The sequence below is a fragment of the Hippoglossus hippoglossus genome, chromosome 1, assembly GCF_009819705.1.
Source record: "Hippoglossus hippoglossus isolate fHipHip1 chromosome 1, fHipHip1.pri, whole genome shotgun sequence".
In the NCBI taxonomy this organism is placed as follows: Eukaryota; Metazoa; Chordata; class Actinopteri; order Pleuronectiformes; family Pleuronectidae; genus Hippoglossus; species Hippoglossus hippoglossus.
The window spans coordinates 27,741,782-27,760,219 of record NC_047151.1 but is presented as its reverse complement, the minus strand read 5'-3'; the positions used below and the strand labels follow the sequence as shown (position 1 = coordinate 27,760,219).

The 18,438-nt window shown below is 42.7% G+C and overlaps 1 protein-coding gene and 1 long non-coding RNA gene across 4 annotated transcripts in view; one reads left to right on the top strand and one right to left on the bottom strand.

Annotated features, from left to right (window-relative positions):
• Positions 1-7,669, top strand: part of LOC117758599 — a 34,315-nt gene extending 26,646 nt beyond the window's left edge. The window contains exons 3-5 of one of the 3 annotated variants that reach the window (XR_004613341.1): positions 7,063-7,253; positions 7,343-7,502; positions 7,659-7,669. This is a non-coding gene — a long non-coding RNA (uncharacterized LOC117758599). Of the gene's footprint in view, positions 1-5,509; positions 5,627-7,062; positions 7,254-7,342; positions 7,503-7,658 lie in introns of those variants that run through there. The other 2 variants (XR_004613324.1, XR_004613330.1) reach the window with 2 other exon arrangements.
• Positions 1-18,438, bottom strand: part of LOC117754516 (hemicentin-2-like) — a 541,775-nt gene that overhangs the window by 85,672 nt on the left and 437,665 nt on the right. The gene's annotated exons all lie outside the window — the stretch shown is intronic.

Sequence of the window (18,438 nt, the reverse complement as noted above, 5' to 3'; positions counted from 1 at the left end):
CCCGTGCATGAGCTCATGAAGTCCAGTCTACACAAGTGAACAGTTTTACACGTGTATCAGACAAAACAAGTTTGACTCACATGAGTTGAATCCTCGTGAGAAATGAGTAAAGAACAATAAAGTAATGTAAGTTTGCATAATTATGACCTTTTACAATGTATTGTTATGACCCAGTCTTCATATGGACTGGAGCTGTAAATAAACAGGAACTGACTTCTAAAATGAGGTTAAAAGAAAGAATAATTCAACATGTTTTTTTAAGTCCAGTCTCAAGAAAGTAAAGAAAGTGTTAGATTCACTGTCAGGCTGCAGAACTACTCTCACTGTTATTTGCATGAAATATATTTTAATAAGTTCTTCATTTTAACGAGGGGATTTACTGGTGTTTGTCCGTTCCTGCATGTTAATGATGTAAAGAGGAAGGAAGCCAAGGTCTTAACTGATCTATGATTTCTATCTGTCATCGTGACTGGCTGACAAACATCGTTTCTCAAGGGTGGAATCTAGCTGCTGATGTGGCTGCACCACAGAGACGTGTGAAGCAACGATGGGTTTGAGAGAAGCAGCGAGTTGCTTTGTCATCTTCCTTCTTTCTGTGTCAGGTACATCTACATTTACAGGAAAGCACTTTGTGTTATATCGTGTTTGTATGAAAAGTGTTTGAATAATTGTTCCAGTCTTTCTCGTGGTTCCAGCTTCTTAATGTTTGGGGTTTTCCTGCATTTCTTTTAAATTATTTTGAGTAATTGTGAAGTTTGGATCATTGATTGGACAAAACAGTTATTGTGAAGATGTCACTTTAGTCTCTGCTCTGCGTAGAGGTGATGTTATTCTGAGTTTCTAGATATTTTTATGCTTCAGTGCCGGTGACACCCAGTGACCTCAGGCATCTTGTTTTCAGGTCGTCTCGTTGTCTGATTCTTGTGAACGCAATATCTCAAGATCCCTTTGAGGGAATTTCTTCAAATTTGGTACAAATGTTCATCACTTGGACTCAAAGATGAACTGAAGGTCAAGGTCACAGTGGCCTCACAAAACAAGGCGGACTCCAGGTCCTGATTAGCCCTTTCTGTTTGTCCATTAGTCTGTGGTTGGAATCCTGACGATAGGCTGACCTTGGCTCCAAGGGCCTGGCAAAATGCCTTCCACACATGAGAGGTGAACTGGGGACCCCTGTCAGAAACGATGTCAGCTGGTATGCCGTGTAGACGGAAAACATGGTCAGTTAATAGGTTAGCAGTCTCCTGAGCAGATGGTAACTTGGGCAGGGCATGAAAATGGACAGCCTTGGAAAATCGATCCACAATGGTAAGAACAACTGTGTTACCTTGTGAGGGAGGCATACCAGTGACAAAATCCAAGGTGATGTGTGACTAGGGACGGTTAGGAACCTGAAGTGGACACCTTTCAGCAGGTGACAAGCAACGAGAATAAAAGGCACATGGGTGAAGCTTGTGAACTGAACCAGAACGTTGGGATAGAACTGCTCCTACCCAAGTATCCGAGGCATCCACTTCCACTACAAACTGCAGAGAGGGATCTGGTTGAACTAGCACAGGAGCAGAGATGAAGAGATTCTTTAGCTTGCAATATGCTTCCTCTGCCTCCGGTGTCCAGGGAAACTGCACAGAGGAAGAAGTTAGTTTAGTGAGGGGAGATGCCACTTGACTGAAACCCTTGATGAATCTGCGATACAAGTTTGCAAAACCAAGAAAACTCTGCAATTTCTTGCGAGTAGTGGGTGTGGACCAGTCAGATACCGCTTTGATCTTTTCTGGGTCCGTCTTCACCTGCCCACCCTCGATGATGTACCCCAGTGAACTCACAGAGCTGGTGTGAAACTCGCACTTCTCTGCTTTGACAAAAAGCTTATTTTCTAGTAGTCTCTGGAGAACTAGCCGGACATGGGACACATGCTCACTGAGGTCTTTGGAGAAAATGAGGATGTCATCTAAATAAACAAAAACAAAACGGTTCAGGAATTCACGAAGGACATCAATCACCAGTCCCTGAAAAACAGCTGGAGCATTAGTCTACCCAAAAGGCATAACTAGATATTAAAAATGCTTTAGGGGTGTGTTAAAAGCCGTCTTCCATTCATCCCCATCCCAAATCCGCACAAGATGGCAGGCATTGCGGAGGTCCAGCTTTGAGAAGACAGAGGCTCCCTGAAGGGGTTCAAAAGCAGAGCTGATTAGTGGAAGGGGGTATTTGTTCTTGATAGTGATGTTATTCAGGTCACGGAAGTCAATGCAAGGCCGGAGAGTCTTATCCTTCTTCTCGACAAAGAACAAACCAGCACCGAATGGAAGAGGATTGGCAGATTCCAGCAGCTAACGACTCTTTAATATAATTTTCCATGGCCTCTCGTTCAGGGCGCGAGAGATTCAACATGATTTTTAAAGTCCAGTCTCAAGAAAGTAAAGAAAGTGTTGGATTCACTGTCAGGCTGCAAAACTACTCTCACTGTTATTTGCATGAAATATATTTTAATAAGTTCACGCATCATTTCCAAAATAAAAGAACATTTCTTCATTTTAACAAGAGGATTTACTGGTGTTTTTCCGTTCATGCATGTTAATGATGTAAAGAGGAAGGAAGCCAAGGTCTTAACTGATCTATGATTTCTATCTGTCATCGTGACTGGCTGACAAACATCGTTTCTCAAGGGTGGAATCTAGCTGCTGATGTGGCTCCACCACAGAGACGTGTGAAGCAACGATGGGTTTGAGAGAAGCAGCGAGTTGCTTTGTCATCTTCCTTCTTTCTGTGTCAGGTACATCTACATTTACAGGAAAGCACTTTGTGTTATATCGTGTTTGTATGAAAAGTGTTTGAATAATTGTTCCAGTCTTTCTCATGGTTCCAGCTTCTTAATGTTTGGGGTTTTCCTGCATTTCTTTTAAATTATTTTGAGTAATTGTGAAGTTTGGATCATTGATTGGACAAAACAGTTATTGTGAAGATGTCACTTTAGTCTCTGCTCTGCGTAGAGGTGATGTTATTCTGAGTTTCTAGATATTGTTATGCCTCAGTGCCGGTGACACCCAGTGACCTCAGGCATCTTGTTTTCAGGTCGTCTCGTTGTCTGATTCTTGTGAACGCAATATCTCAAGATCCCTTTGAGGGAGTTTCTTCAAATCGGGTACAAATGTTCATCACTTGGACTCAAAGATGAACTGATGATGTTTTGGTGGTTGAAGGTCAAGGTCACAGTGGCCTCACAAAACATGTTTTTCGGCCTCTCGATCATGATAGGGTTAGGGTTAGGGGTTGACTCTCTCCAGCTAGTATTTTACTGTACGACCAGATTTCAGCTGCGGCACACACACAACCAGCAGAGCCGCACCATGACGTCCACTACGCCAGCGTCTGCTTCACCCAGAACCGGGCAGATGCCATCTACTCCAACATAGCTCAAGTTCAACCCCAGAGAAATACTGAGGAAGACGATATTGGGCTGCTTCAACCTGACAGCAGAGGGATTGATTACCTTTTCAATGACAAATGGTCCAATGAAACGAGGGGCTAACTTCTTGGATACTGACTTCAAGGGAATGTCTTTGGAGGAAAGCCACACAGACTGACCTGGCTTATATGCAGGAGCAGGAATCCTACGTCTTTCAGCGAGGCGTTTGTTGGCTTCCACAGAGCGAAGGAGAGCTGAGCGGGTGTCATTCCAGACTTTCCTACAGCGACGAAGGTGATGCTGAACAGAGGGTACAGCCAAATCGCTCTCCTGGGAGGGAAACAGGTGGTTGATAACCCAGAGAAGCCTCAAAAGGGGACATACCTGTGGCTGCGTTGGTTAAGGAATTATGGGCATATTCAATCCAGGTCAGGTGAGAACTCCAGGTTGAATGGTTGAGTGCTGAGACGCAACGCAAGGCGGACTCCAGGTCCTGATTAGCCCTTTCTGTTTGTCCATTGGTCTGTGGTTGGAATCCTGACGATAGGCTGACCTTGGCTCCAAGGGCCTGGCAAAATGCCTTCCACACATGAGAGGTGAACTGGGGACCCCTGTCAGAAACGATGTCAGCTGGTATGCCGTGTAGACGGAAAACATGGTCAGTTAATAGGTTAGCAGTCTCCTGAGCAGATGGTAACTTGGGCAGGGCATGAAAATGGACAGCCTTGGAAAATCGATCCACAATGGTAAGAACAACTGTGTTACCTTGTGAGGGAGGCATACCAGTGACAAAATCCAAGGTGATGTGTGACTAGGGACGGTTAGGAACCTGAAGTGGACACCTTTCAGCAGGTGACAAGCAACGAGAATAAAAGGCACATGGGTGAAGCTTGTGATCTGAACCAGAATGTTGGGATAGAACTGCTCCTACCCCAGTATCCGAGGCATCCACTTCCACTACAAACTGCAGAGAGGGATCTGGTTGAACTAGCACAGGAGCAGAGATGAAGAGATTCTTTAGCTTGCAATATGCTGCCTCTGCCTCCGGTGTCCAGGAAAACTGCACAGAGGAAGAAGTTAGTTTACTGAGGGGAGCTGCCACTTGACTGAAACCCTTGATGAATCTGCGATAGAAGTTTGCAAAACCAAGAAAACTCTGCAATTTCTTGCGAGTAGTTGGTGTGGACCACTCAGATACCGCTTTGATCTTTTCTGGGTCCGTCTTCACCTGCCCACCCTCGATGATGTACCCCAGTGAACTCACAGAGCTGGTGTGAAACTCGCACTTCTCTGCTTTGACAAAAAGCTTATTTTCTAGTAGTCTCTGGAGAACTAGCCGGACATGGGACACATGCTCACTGAGGTCTTTGGAGAAAATGAGGATGTCATCTAAATAAACAAAAACAAAACGGTTCAGGAATTCACGAAGGACATCAATCACCAGTCCCTGAAAAACAGCTGGAGCATTGGCCTACCCAAAAGGCATAACTAGATATTCAAAATGCTCTAGGGGTGTGTTAAAAGCCGTCTTCCATTCATCCCCATCCCGAATCCGCACAAGATGGCAGGCATTGCGGAGGTCCAGCTTTGAGAAGACAGAGGCTCCCTGAAGGGGTTCAAAAGCAGAGCTGATTAGTGGAAGGGGGTATTTGTTCTTGATAGTGATGTTATTCAGGTCACGGAAGTCAATGCAAGGCCGGAGAGTCTTATCCTTCTTCTCGACAAAGAACAAACCAGCACCGAGGGGAAGAGGATTGGCAGATTATTCCAGCAGCTAACGACTCTTTAATATAATTTTCCATGGCCTCTCGTTCAGGGCGCGAGAGATTCAACATGATTTATAAAGTCCAGTCTCAAGAAAGTAAAGAAAGTGTTAGATTCACTGTCAGGCTGCAAAACTACTCTCACTGTTATTTGCATGAAATATATTTTAATAAGTTCACGCATCATTTCCAAAATAAAAGAACATTTCTTCATTTTAACAAGGGGATTTACTGGTGTTTGTCCGTTCGTGCATGTTAATGATGAAAAGAGGAAGGAAGCCAAGGTCTTAACTGATCTATGATTTCTATCTGTCATCGTGACTGGCTGACAAACATCGTTTCTCAAGGGTGGAATCTAGCTGCTGATGTGGCTCCACCACAGAGACGTGTGAAGCAACGATGGGTTTGAGAGAAGCAGCGAGTTGCTTTGTCATCTTCCTTCTTTCTGTGTCAGGTACATCTACATTTACAGGAAAGCACTTTGTGTTATATTGTGCTAATGTTTGGGGTTTTCCTGCATTGTGAAGTTTGGATCATTGATTGGACAAAACAGTTATTGTGAAGATGTCACTTTAGTCTCTGCTCTGCGTAGAGGTGATGTTATTCTGAGTTTCTAGATATTGTTATGCCTCAGTGCCGGTGACACCCAGTGACCTCAGGCATCTTGTTTTCAGGTCGTCTCGTTGTCTGATTCTTGTGAACGCAATATCTCAAGATCCCTTTGAGGGAGTTTCTTCAAATCGGGTACAAATGTTCATCACTTGGACTCAAAGATGAACTGATGATGTTTTGGTGGTTGAAGGTCAAGGTCACAGTGGCCTCACAAAACATGTTTTTCGGCCTCTCGATCATGATAGGGTTAGGGTTAGGGGTTGACTCTCTCTAGCTAGTATTTTACTGTACGACCAGATTTCAGCTGCGGCACACACACAACCAGCAGAGCCGCACCATGACGTCCACTACGCCAGCGTCTGCTTCTCGCAGAACCGGGCAGATGCCATCTGCTCCAACATAGCTCAAGTTCAACCCCAGAGAAAGACTGAGGAAGACGATATTGGGCTGCTTCAACCTGACAGCAGAGGGGTTGATTACCTTTTCAATGACAAATGGTTCTAAGAAACGAGGGGCTAACTTCTTGGATACTGACTTCAAGGGAATGTCTTTAGAGGAAAGCCACACAGACTGACCTGGTTTATATGCAGGAAACTTGGTTAGGATTAGCAGGTGGGTTAGGGGTTGACTCTCTCTCTCTCTCAAACTGAAACAGTCTCTGAAACCAGCAGTCAAGCACTAGGCACACATTCAATATTTCTCTGGAGGAGTTTTCTAGTTCATCCAACTATTTATTTCTTTCCTCCCATCTAGAAGAAACAAGTCCTTCACACAACAACATGAGTGCGGTGAGAGACCAGAAGACAGAGCACCTGATTGGTCAAAGCTCAAGGCCACAGTGGCCACACCAACATGTTCTGGGCCTTTTGAACATGATATCTCAAATCTGCCTTTCAGGAATTTCTTGAAACTTTGACTCAAAGATGAACAGATTGGATTTTGTCATGATGGTCTCATATGAGGCAAGAAATAAATGTATGAATATTGAAACTGCACTGGCTGGAGGAGGCGCACAACCGAATGGCAGTAATTCTAGTTAGGGAGTAAAATGTAAAGTGAATGTTTCATGGTGGTGACACCGGGTTCATCTGTTAAGAAGATGAGCTGGTGACCAGCAGGGAAAAACAGAAAGCTCCAAGATCACTGCTGCCATCACAGTTTGATTCAGCAGAGTAGGATCAGGTCCACAACAAAGAGAAACTCTCAATACCCAACAAAGTTGAAGTGTAAGACACAGATTCCAGCCTGATCCCAGCTAGTATTTTACTGTACGACCAGATTTCAGCTGCGGCACACACACGACCAGCAGAGCCGCACGATGACGTCCACTACGCCAGCGTCTGCTTCACCCAGAACCGGGCAGATGCCATCTACTGCAACATAGGTTGAGTTCAACCCCAGAGAGAAACTGAGGAAGACAAGGAGGAGGAGGCTGAATACAGCGCTGTTCGATTTGACAGTGCAACAGGGTGAGCAGCTCCACACGTGAACATTTTCATTACTACACTTATTGAGGTTAAAAACTGTGGGTGTGAGTGGTTTATTCTGCCCTTCACAGAACAAGACGTGAAGAAGAGGGGGACGATTCATCTGCAGTGTACAGCACAGTCACCAAACACTGAAGAAACACAACATGAATCTGTTGTTTATATGTGGATTTTACAGCATCACGGAACCAGAAGAAATAAAACATATAGACATGTGCAGTGTTTGTAAAGGTTTGTTTTCTTTCTTGATGGGTTGGTTAACCCAGATTACAAATTCTCTCACTTCTCACTTTGGAAGCCACGAAAGGTAAAGATAAGAAAGTTGTTCTTCTTCTCCCATAATTGAAAATATTTCCCAGGCTCAACCAGGTGTAGAGTTAGCCTCAGGTTAGGCTAACGCTAACCGTAATGTATGTTACTGTCAAAATGTTACAAATAACAAGAAGATTAACTTCTAAATATTATAAATTGTAATTAGCTGTAACTAATATTAGAACAGCTAAAAGATTTTATAACAATCAATGGGAGTGACCAATATTCATTTTCTGGAGGGGGGTTTCAACAACAATATTTTGGATAATGTAAGTACACAAGTCAACAAATATATAGGTCTTGTCGTATTTATAAATCTAATGAAGAATTGTTCCATAATAATATTTAAAGGACTATTGAGGTCATCAGCTGAGAATCATGAAGCACTTGACATAAAAACTAGGTCAACAAGTTTATTGCTAATAATGTTTCTGGACGATTAAAGTACATCAGTACATTTTGAAGATTTAACAGGAGATTGTTACAGAAGTGACACCCGCTCATCCAGGAACACAAAAAAGCTTCATGTTATATATTCACGTTTCCATGGTGACATGTCAAACTTTGATGTTTCACCATGAAACAGGAATTAGTTTTAACTCAAATTTACAACGTCTAATCTTCACTAAACGTCACGTTTGATACTGAATATAAAGATGGACAACATGACAGCTACCCCCAAAGTGAAGCCAAATGATATCTGTCACCCCCTGGTGGCTGGCTGCAGTATTTGTCATAAACCCGGCCTCTTCCATGTCAGTGGATGGGACATGGACCAAACAAAAAAATGTCTGTCTACAAATCAAATACCTTTTTCTCAAAGATGGTGCCTGTCATTCTTGGTAGTTCTTCTCACACTGGTGCATCTTCAAGTGTTAATTTTTTAAAATCATTCATATTCAGTAACAGTCATTGTGCCACCTACTGGTCACTGGAAGTAACCCTTGTGTTAATTACCCTTCAGTTTACAAGGAATGTTCATGGCGTGTTCTACTCTTGATATACAGCAGCATAGTGCGTGCAGGGTGTGTTCTCCGGTGCCACATAGTGGACACAGGAAGCATGTACACAGCTGCACACTCCACGCCGGAATTAACATCTTTCTCAATCGTGCAGTGTCGGACGGTTGAGAAAAGTAAACCGCTGCGTCAACTGGCTGGATTGAGGGGGGGCAGGCCTGTTCAACGCTGCTTACAGCTTTAGTTGAGGATGATTCAGGTTTGGTGGGAACAGCCACTAAAGTCGTTTCTAACACTCTGTAAAATGAAGAAATTCACAGTTTGTATAAAACACAAGTTACTTCTTTGTTTCAGGTTTAATCTAACACCATCAGTCTCAGCAAGCACGTAAGTGGAAAGAGGAAGGAAGTTGGGTGTGTTTAACAGTTTGACTTTATCTTTCTCTGACAGAATCTGTCTTTATTCTCAGACTCTTCTGTGTTGTAGGTAGACGTGTCTGTGATGTGACTGAGTTTCATCTTGTGCACATTATTTATCTGTGGACGTTTTTATTGTTTGAAGTCACAGACGAGAGCAGCAGCTACTATGAGTGTAACTGCAGCAGCGAGTGGATTTGTTGTCCTTCTTCTCACTGTGACAGGTACTGTACGTCTACATTCATGTTTCACTCTATTTTACACTCGGACTTCTGATTCACCTGAAGTGAGTTTGAGAAAGAAAGTAAAAATATAAATGAACCATTCATTCATTTTCAGATCACCACCTGTAAAGTGATGCAGAAAGAAAATATATGAAGAAATTATCATCAGTATTATTTTGTATCTTTGTTTTGAAAAATTCAGGCAGATCAAGTTTTCTCTCGACGAGAGTCTGAAATATTATTATGATTATGATTATGATTATGATTATGATTATCATCATGACTGAGTTCCTCTCCTCTCGATGCAGGAATTGTCATCAGTGTGTGGAGTCATCAGTTGAAATGCTATGGAATGCTGCTCATGGAAATGTGTTTCTTTTCTACAGAAAGTAAAAAGTAAACTAAGTGTTCTCTGGTGTCGTTATGAATCTGATTCTCTGTGTTACAGTGGTACAGTGTGAGAATGGCTGGGATGTGAGTTACACTTCTACTGAGGTCTGTGCCGTCAGAGGATCAACAGTGGACATTACCTGTACCTACACATACCCATCCACATTTAATAACCATGATACTACAGTTCAGGAAACTTTCTGGTTCATTCAAGAGAGTAATGGGATTCACGTTGATCTAAGGACTGATCCGGAGTATTCAGGTCGTGTGGAGTATCTCTGTGGAAACAACAAGTGCACTCTGAGAATCTCTAACCTGAGAGAGAGCGACTCAGCTGTGTACAAGTTCAGGTTCACAACAAACCAACCTACTGGGAGTTTTACTGGTTCAGCTGGAGTCACTCTGTCTGTCACAGGTAACATTTACATCTGAACATTCATTCATTTATTTCCTACATCTTGTTTGGTTCACTTGAGTGTGTCTGTGCACTTTTATATGCATGTGTGTGTTGTCAGTTTGGACTAAAATGAATTCCTTATTCTCACACACAGATTTGCATGTGCAGGTGAGCACATCAGTGAAGTCTGACTATTATAACCGGGCAGAGCTCAGGTGTCAGAGCAGTTGTCGTCTTCCTGATCATCTGAACTACGTCTGGTACAAGAATCAACAGAAGGAGATTGAAGGAGCATCTTATTCAGATTATTTTCGTCGTACAGACAGAGTTTCCTGTGCTGTTAAAGGACACGAGGATTTCCGCTCTCCGTCAATGTGTGAGTTTAATCTACAGTATTTCACTAACAGCACCATCTGCTGGAGTATTTGAGATAATGCATTGTACCATAACTTCATGTGTCTTTAAATACTTTTGTCTGCATGGGCACATTGAACTCTTGGGATACTACTGTCAGTACTGACAAACTAGTGTAGTACTAGTACTAGTATTCTGCTTGTGTAAATAAAGATTGAAGACATGACTGCTCCCCAGAAGTGAAGCCAAAGCATTGTGATCGCCCCCTGGTGGCTGGCTGCAGTATAGAACATACATCCTGTCTCCTCCATGTTAGTGGGAAGGACATGGACCAATCTAAAAATTCAAATACATTTTTCTCAAAGATGGTTTGTGTCATTTTAGGTCGTTCTTATCACACTCTATTGTTCATGTTTCTCATAAGTTTGGTTTTAATTAGTTATTTGATGAAATGAAAATTAGATTCAACATCATGATTGACAGCTGAAGCTGACTCAGGATTGGTCGAGCTCATGTATGGGCGGGACCTTGATACTCTGGCTCCATCTCCAGATCACTACTGTGCAGACTGTGGTTCCAAATGTGAAAGATGGCAGCGTTGGTATCCAGGATATTTTGGCTTCATTTCTGGAGAGTGGGAGGAAGTGGAGACGTGTCGTCCATCTTTGGTCGACTCTGCATAAAAGATACAGATCATTTCCTCCATATTGGCCAGTTTGCTCCATTATAAGAGCAACTTCTACAAGGTCCCTCATGTTCCTCACCTCCAACAGTGTGTTTCTCCCTCACTCTGAAGTCTAAAGGGCACTTCCCTGTGTTTTTTGTGAACTGAAAGTTTCCTCATCTTGGCATCGTCATCATCTTAAAATGAAAACCTGCCGACTGGTGATTCACCAGAGAAAATACATGGAGTTAGTTTTATAAATGTATAAGTTTATCTTCTGATTCTCTGATGTGCTCTGTGTTACAGTGGTAAGGAGTCAGAATGGCTGGGGTGTGAGTTACACTTCTACTGAGATCTGTGCCTTCAGAGGATCAACAGTGGACATTACCTGTACCTACACATACCCATCCAGGTTGGATTACCTTGATACTACAGTTCAGAAAGCTTTCTGGTTCATTCAAGAGAGTAATGGGATTCACGTTGATCTAAGGCCTGATCCGAAGTATTCAGGTCGTGTGGAGTATCTCTGTGAAAACAACAAGTGCACTCTGAGAATCTCTAACCTGAGAGAGAGCGACTCAGCTGTGTACAAGTTCAGGTTCACAACAAACCAACCTACTGGGAGTTTTACTGGTTCAGCTGGAGTCACTCTGTCTGTCACAGGTAACATTTACATTAGAGTCAGTTTGAAATGTTAGTGTGTATGTTGAAATAAAATAACATGTTTGTTCACAGACCCTCAGCTCCAGGTACATGTGAGGAGATCAACAGCCAATCCATATTCTACCTGGACAGAGCTGACCTGTCACAGCAGGTGTCAGCTCCCTGATCATCTTTCCTACGTTTGGTACAATAACAATAAACTTGTTGGACGAAAAAAATACTTTCACCTCCAACACGTTAATGCTGAAGACAGCTATCACTGTGCTATAGAAGGACATGAGCGTTTCACTTCTCCTACATTGTGTGAGTTTACTCCTCCTCATGAAGCTACGATAATGTGGAAATAATTTAAATTTAAACTTTTAACAAATAATACAGACAGTGTTTTGATTGTATTCTCATCCTGTTTGTTAATATAAACTATCCTTCAGATGCTCCAAAGGTTCCCACTGTGTCAGTGAGTCCCTCTGGTGAGATCATGGAGGGCAGCTCAGTGACTCTGACCTGCAGCAGTGATGCTAACCCAGTAGCTAAATACACCTGGTACAAGAGAAGTGGAGATAAACAAGTTCCACCTCTCAGTGAAGAGACACAATTTGTCCTCAGCTCCATCCGGTCGTCAGACTCTGGAGAGTATTACTGCACAGCTGAGAATGAGCTGGGAAGGAGTTCAGCAAACATCTCTATTACTGTGACATGTGAGTGAAACACAGGTTATTAAGTGAAGAGATATTGAATCTGTCCCATTCTTTGTCCTTTACATTTTAAATGTGTGCAGATATGGGTCGTTTGACTTCTCCCCCATAAATATTCACAGTCAGACCATGAGCAGCACAAAGAGGAATCCACCCAGCGTCTGTTAAAACATCCATAAAGCTTTCACCATCCTCAGTAAACTTGAAAGATATTTCCTTCACTGTGCACATTCACGTGACGAGCAAACAGCTCTCAGCAGACAGACAGTGGTGAAAACAAAACCCTGCTCCTGTGCACACGTCACACATACACCTCCCAGCAGGGGGAGCAGTGGCTCATTAACAGTTTAAGAGACACGCCGACAAACAGGCCACTCTGAACAGGACTCTTCACACGTTTTATTAGGAAGAAACTCTGTCTAATTGTGGAAAAGGGTCATAATATGTCACGTTTAAGTCCACGTTACAAACTGGACTATGGTTTGGAAATCTGTGGACATTCAGGGGAGTCTGGAAACAGTAGTGCAACAGGAAATCATTGAAAAAAAACTCTCACTTAACAACAAGAAGAATTTACCTGTGTCAGTTTAACAACCTTGCTGTTGTAACTCAGTGCCTCCACTCACCTGAGCACCTTTGACTTTAACACATCATATCATATATGTCCCCAAATGTTAAACACAATGTCTGTCATCTGTTATCATCATTCTGTTTTCACACATACAGACGCTCCAAAGCCTCCCTCTGTGTCAGTGAGTCCCTCTGGTGAGATCATGGAGGGCAGCTCGGTGACTCTGACCTGCAGCAGTGATGCTAACCCAGCAGCTAATTACACCTGGTCCAAGGAGGACCGAACTCTGCTTCAAGGACCAGAGGGCGTTTATCGTCTCTCCTCCATCAGCTCTGGGGACAGCGGGGTCTACTCCTGCAAGTCTGAGAATCAGTACGGACGGATCAACTCCACGTCTCTACACTTAGACGTCCAGTGTGAGTAGAAAACATCCACATATCCATGAAACCCAGCACTGTCTCGTAATCTTACAGAAAGTTCCTGGGTCCGCCCCCTTATCTGGATTCACACCAATCTCTACTGAGTTCTTCCCTGACCCGTACCTCATCCTACCTCCAAGTTTCATGCTAATCGACTCAGTAGTTTTTGTGTAATCTTGCTTAAAATCAACAACCAATAAACAAACGGACTCGGGTGAAAACATCTGTTGTTGCATAGCTACACTATATGACGTCATTTTCTAAACTCATAGTGACGACATTCCCACCATATGATCATAGATTATTTTTCAGTGTATATAAGCTTCAGGTCGTCTCTATAGTCCTATTAGAGGCAGGAATACAGCAGATAGGCAGTTTTAAGGATGCATGATGTAAATCTCTAACTTCTTTGTGACATTACTTATAAGTCATCTATCCATTATATGATGGGGAATAATGTTCTGATCAGTATATGATTTAGTCTCTCTGCTATTTGTGGAAATATCTTGGAAAATGTGTCTTTTGGGTCAAATCTTTGCTCATCTTGACCTCTGACCTTTGAACGATCAGCTGCAAAAGTTAATATTCACGATAATATTCAGTAAGTTTGGTTCATGTGTTGAGTTATTTTGTACATTCACACACACGGGCTGAAAACAAAACCCTCAGTACCTGCTTCTGTCTGTGCTGGCGCCCCGGGTTAATAATGATCATCTATATTTAAGTAGCACTTAAACAGAGATTGAAAGTTCTTCACTTTGGTTATTGAATATTTCTGAGTTGATTTCATGATCTTGCATGTTTTACACCAGATGCTCCAAAGCCTCCCTCTGTGTCAGTGAGTCCCTCTGGTGAGATCATGGAGGGCAGCTCGGTGACTCTGACCTGCAGCAGTGATGCTAACCCAGCAGCTCATTACACCTGGTCCAAGGAGGACGAGGACTCACCAAAAGCATCAGGACAAATCTTCACCATCACTGATATCACAGCTGAACATTGTGGAAATTATCAGTGTGAGGCCCAGAACACACGAGGACGTAGTAAGGCCACCTTACATCTGACTGTTGCAGCAGGTGAGTCATGTGAAGTCCTAACACCTTTAAAGGTTCTGGAGCTGTGTATTGACTTTAGCCATTCTTTGTCCTTTACATTTTAAATGTGCAGATATGGGTCGTTTGACTTCTGCCCCATAAATATTCACAGTCAGACCATCAGCAGCACAAAGAGGAATCCACCCAGCGTCAGTTAAAACATCCATAAAGCTTTCACCATCCTCAGTAAACTGGAAAGATATTTCCTTCACTGTGCACATTCACGTGACGAGCAAACAGCTCTCAGCAGACAGACAGTGGTGAAAACAAAACCCTGCTCCTGTGCACATGTCACACATACACCTCCCAGCAGGGGGAGCAGTGGCTCATTAACATTTTAAGAGACACGCCCACAAACAGGCCACTCAGAGAACTCAGAACTCTTCACTTTTTTTATTAGAAAAGAAACTGTCTTTATATTCAGTCAGAACATCGAGAAAAGTTGTTTTTGTAAATGTTTCGTCCTGCACCTTTAAGTATCGTCATGGAGATCAGCACTCATTGGATCAGCCGCTGCAGTTTTCCTCGCTGTGACTCTCCTCTCCGTGTTCCTACTGATCAGGTGAGCAAATCTGTTCCACTAAAGCTTTGTACGATGAGTTCCTGAAAATCTGTCCTGTTAAATTAAATCAACTCAATTATTATGTATATTGTTTGTTATTTGGTTCAATTGATCAGAAGAAAGAGAAACTCTCAGCAATCTGCTGATCCTGGGGACAGACTTGACCACAGTGAGCAGGTGAGACACACAGTTCAGCGTCCAATCCTTTCAAACGCCACTATTTCTCACGTCAAACCCTTTTCTCTGTCATGTGAAGATTAAAAACTAGTTATTAAAATCACAGTCAAAATTGCCATTGTAAAAACAATCATCTGGTGTTTGAACTTCCTTCTGGTAATCTATCCATTTCAGCAAATTGCTGAGTGTTATAATTTTCTGTGCTATGCGGTTTGTTCAACAGTTTTTGCTGAACTATGACACTTGATGCTGCTCTACGTTTGTTGATTTGTAACATGTGCTGCTTTAAATCTTGTCAAAGTTTGTGAAAGATTGTGTTGATTGGTTCAAATATCTTTAGTGTGGAGCACTGTAATGTGGAGCAGATCACCATTGGGTGTGGCTGTGTAACACCTTGATTTTGCGTTGTTCTGTCTGAGACTAAGTGTGTGTGAGACTGCTGTTCGTAGTCTGTGTTGTTGGGACAAATAAAGTCAGTGTTGGCTGCGTGTGGATGCAGCTCTATAATTAAAGGTTGATCCACAGAGCAGTCGTGTTCTTTCATATCTGTATTTAGTGAGTATGTTGCCCTTTGACGTGAATTTGAGGTAATTGTGTTACGAGTTTGGAGAGATAGCGCTGTGTGGCATTGAGTGTCGGTGAGTAGGGCGCGGTGCATCGGCGAGACGGAGAGTTGTGTACTCGTTGCTGGTCGGAACAAGGCTGAGAGAAAGAAGGGAGTTAAGGGGGTGTGGCCTATCCCCCTTCCTTCTCCCTCCTTCTAGTTCCTGTGAGCCTGACTTTTCTTTTTTTAAGTGCCTCTGTGTCTGTAGACCTGCAGTTGTATTAAAGTGTTATACAATTAAATGATACACACTATACACCCAAAATATAGTGCTAAAAGAGTTTTTATCAATGATTTGCTGACAGATAGTTTTGGGGTCTAGGGATTATATTGTGTGTAGCTCGACCTCTAATTAAATGATGTTACACAACTTGTTTCGAACAAACTTGGCTGCAGTACGTGAACATCCAGCTCCCAGATGTAGTCTTATCTGGACACAACCGATGTGAAAGTGCACACAAGTGGCTCACATACACACTAAGTGAGAAGTTTGTAGTGTTCGTGTTTGGAATTCAAACTGAAGACCTTTCCTCCTTTTGGTTTTTAGTAGAAACACATGTTTCCTGTCCTTGAAACACGTCTGGTGTAGAAGGAGGCGCTTTAAATAAATCAATAGCTGCTATAGTTGGACTCTAACGTTGTCCATACTGCCACATGTACAAGATTAAAAAGCAAATTTGTGTTTGCAGCGTCTACCCAATCAGTCTGAGGAAAACTGTGACCTTCACTATGCCAGTGTCCACTTCATGAAGAGTCAGACGGATCCCATCTACTCCAACGTCGGATCGGCTGAACCCAGCAAACACAAGGAGGTGGAGGAGGTTGTGTACGCTTCTGTCAACTTTAACAGATCTGCCCCGAGGTGAGCAGCTCTTCATTCAGGACCATTATCCTCACTAACACCACAAAACATCATAAACAGAGATATATCCTATAGAAGTCATTTGTTTTTACACTTTCATTTTCTTGTTTTGTTTAAACATGTGTATTTGTTAAAGGAGACATATTCTGCTCATATTCAGTTTGATCATTTTAATTAGTGTTGTGACTTTAAAATGTTTAATGTTCAGAAAACATCACTTTCCTCAGACTGTCTATTGCTGCAGCTCCTCTTTTCAGCCTCTGTCTCAAACACTTGGTTTTAGCTCCTGTCTCTTTAAGGCCCCCCCCCCCCTGATAATGCCCAGTCTGCTCTGATTGGTCACCCTGCCCACTCTGTTGTGATTGGTTAACCACTTCCTGTGCGTGTAGGAAATCCTCCACTCTCACTTTACGAGGGACACCTTCAATCTCAAATCATTTCTTATAGTTTAACTAGCGTTTCCGTGGTGAACGACATGTTTGTTTGAACCCGTGTGCAGCGGGCTCTCGTTTGGTGGGTGTGTCAGAGGTGTTCCCCAATCAGCAGCGACTGTTTTAAAAAGGCAGTGACACAATGGATTCTAAAGTTCTCTACAGATGCTGGTGTTAGAAGCTGCTGTTCCAGACGACGGAAGCAGAGACTGTGACATTCAGCCTGTATTGAAGCATTCAACACGTATTTTAACCCACATCATCTACCTCCGAGATGTTTTCCACGAGAACGCCAAGAATGACCTCCTCCGCTAACACTTTGTAACACAAGGTGTTCAACGCACCACTGTTTACGTTTAAATACTGCTTATGCTACGTTTGCTACAGCCCTGGCTTCTGCCGATGATGCAGAGGTATGGGTGGGACGACTGGTGAGGTGTTTCAGGAGCTTCATGTTTTCTGTGGGGCAGAGGAGCTCGTTTTACCAGGAGAGGAGCTCAGACTTTGGGCTTTTTAACTTTGCAGAACTTTGAAACTCAATATGTCTCCTTTAATACTACGTCTCCATGACCTCCTGATCATTTATTTGTTTTATTTCCTTTCAGAACCAGAGGTCAGGACACTGGGGAGGATCCAGCTGCATTGTACAGCACAGTCAAAAAACCTCCTGCTGTTTAGACCAATGTCTGGAAATCACCTTAGTCCCGATGGAAATATCTCAACAGCTGCGGGATGGATTTGATTAGAAGTTCATAGAACTGTTCATGGTCCCCACAGGATGAATCCTACTTTGGTGACAGTCAGACTCCAGCATCATTGTTGAAGTGAATGTTCAGTTTTAAGTGACTTGTCTTGACAGCTAATGGATAAATTGCCCCGAGGATGAATCCAAACGACTTCGGTGACTCGACTTTTATCTGAAATATATCAGCAACTTGTAGAAGTTGTTAAAAACGCCACATTTAGCCTGAATGAAAAATATCAAACATTTTATAACTTGCAGCTTCAAACATGAAAATATCTGCGGTGTGTGTCAGACGGTCGACAAACTGTAAACTTGTAATTAACTTTTTCTATTCATAAAATAATCCAACAAGCATTATTAGTTAGTTGTAGTGTGACACATCTGCCACTAGATGGTAGTAAAGAGTTTTACTGATAAAACCACAGAGAGGATTCTGTCTCTTTCACTTCTTTCTGTTTCTACACTATTGTTTCCAGCGTTTCCATCATCAGCCGATCAGGAGTTGTACTCATTTCCTCTGAGGACTGGAGGGACCACGTCTCATGTGGATGTGAGCTGCTACTTACGTGATGAACGCCTTTCCATCATTTCCATTTACCGATTTTTTCCACTTATTTTACCACATTATTAT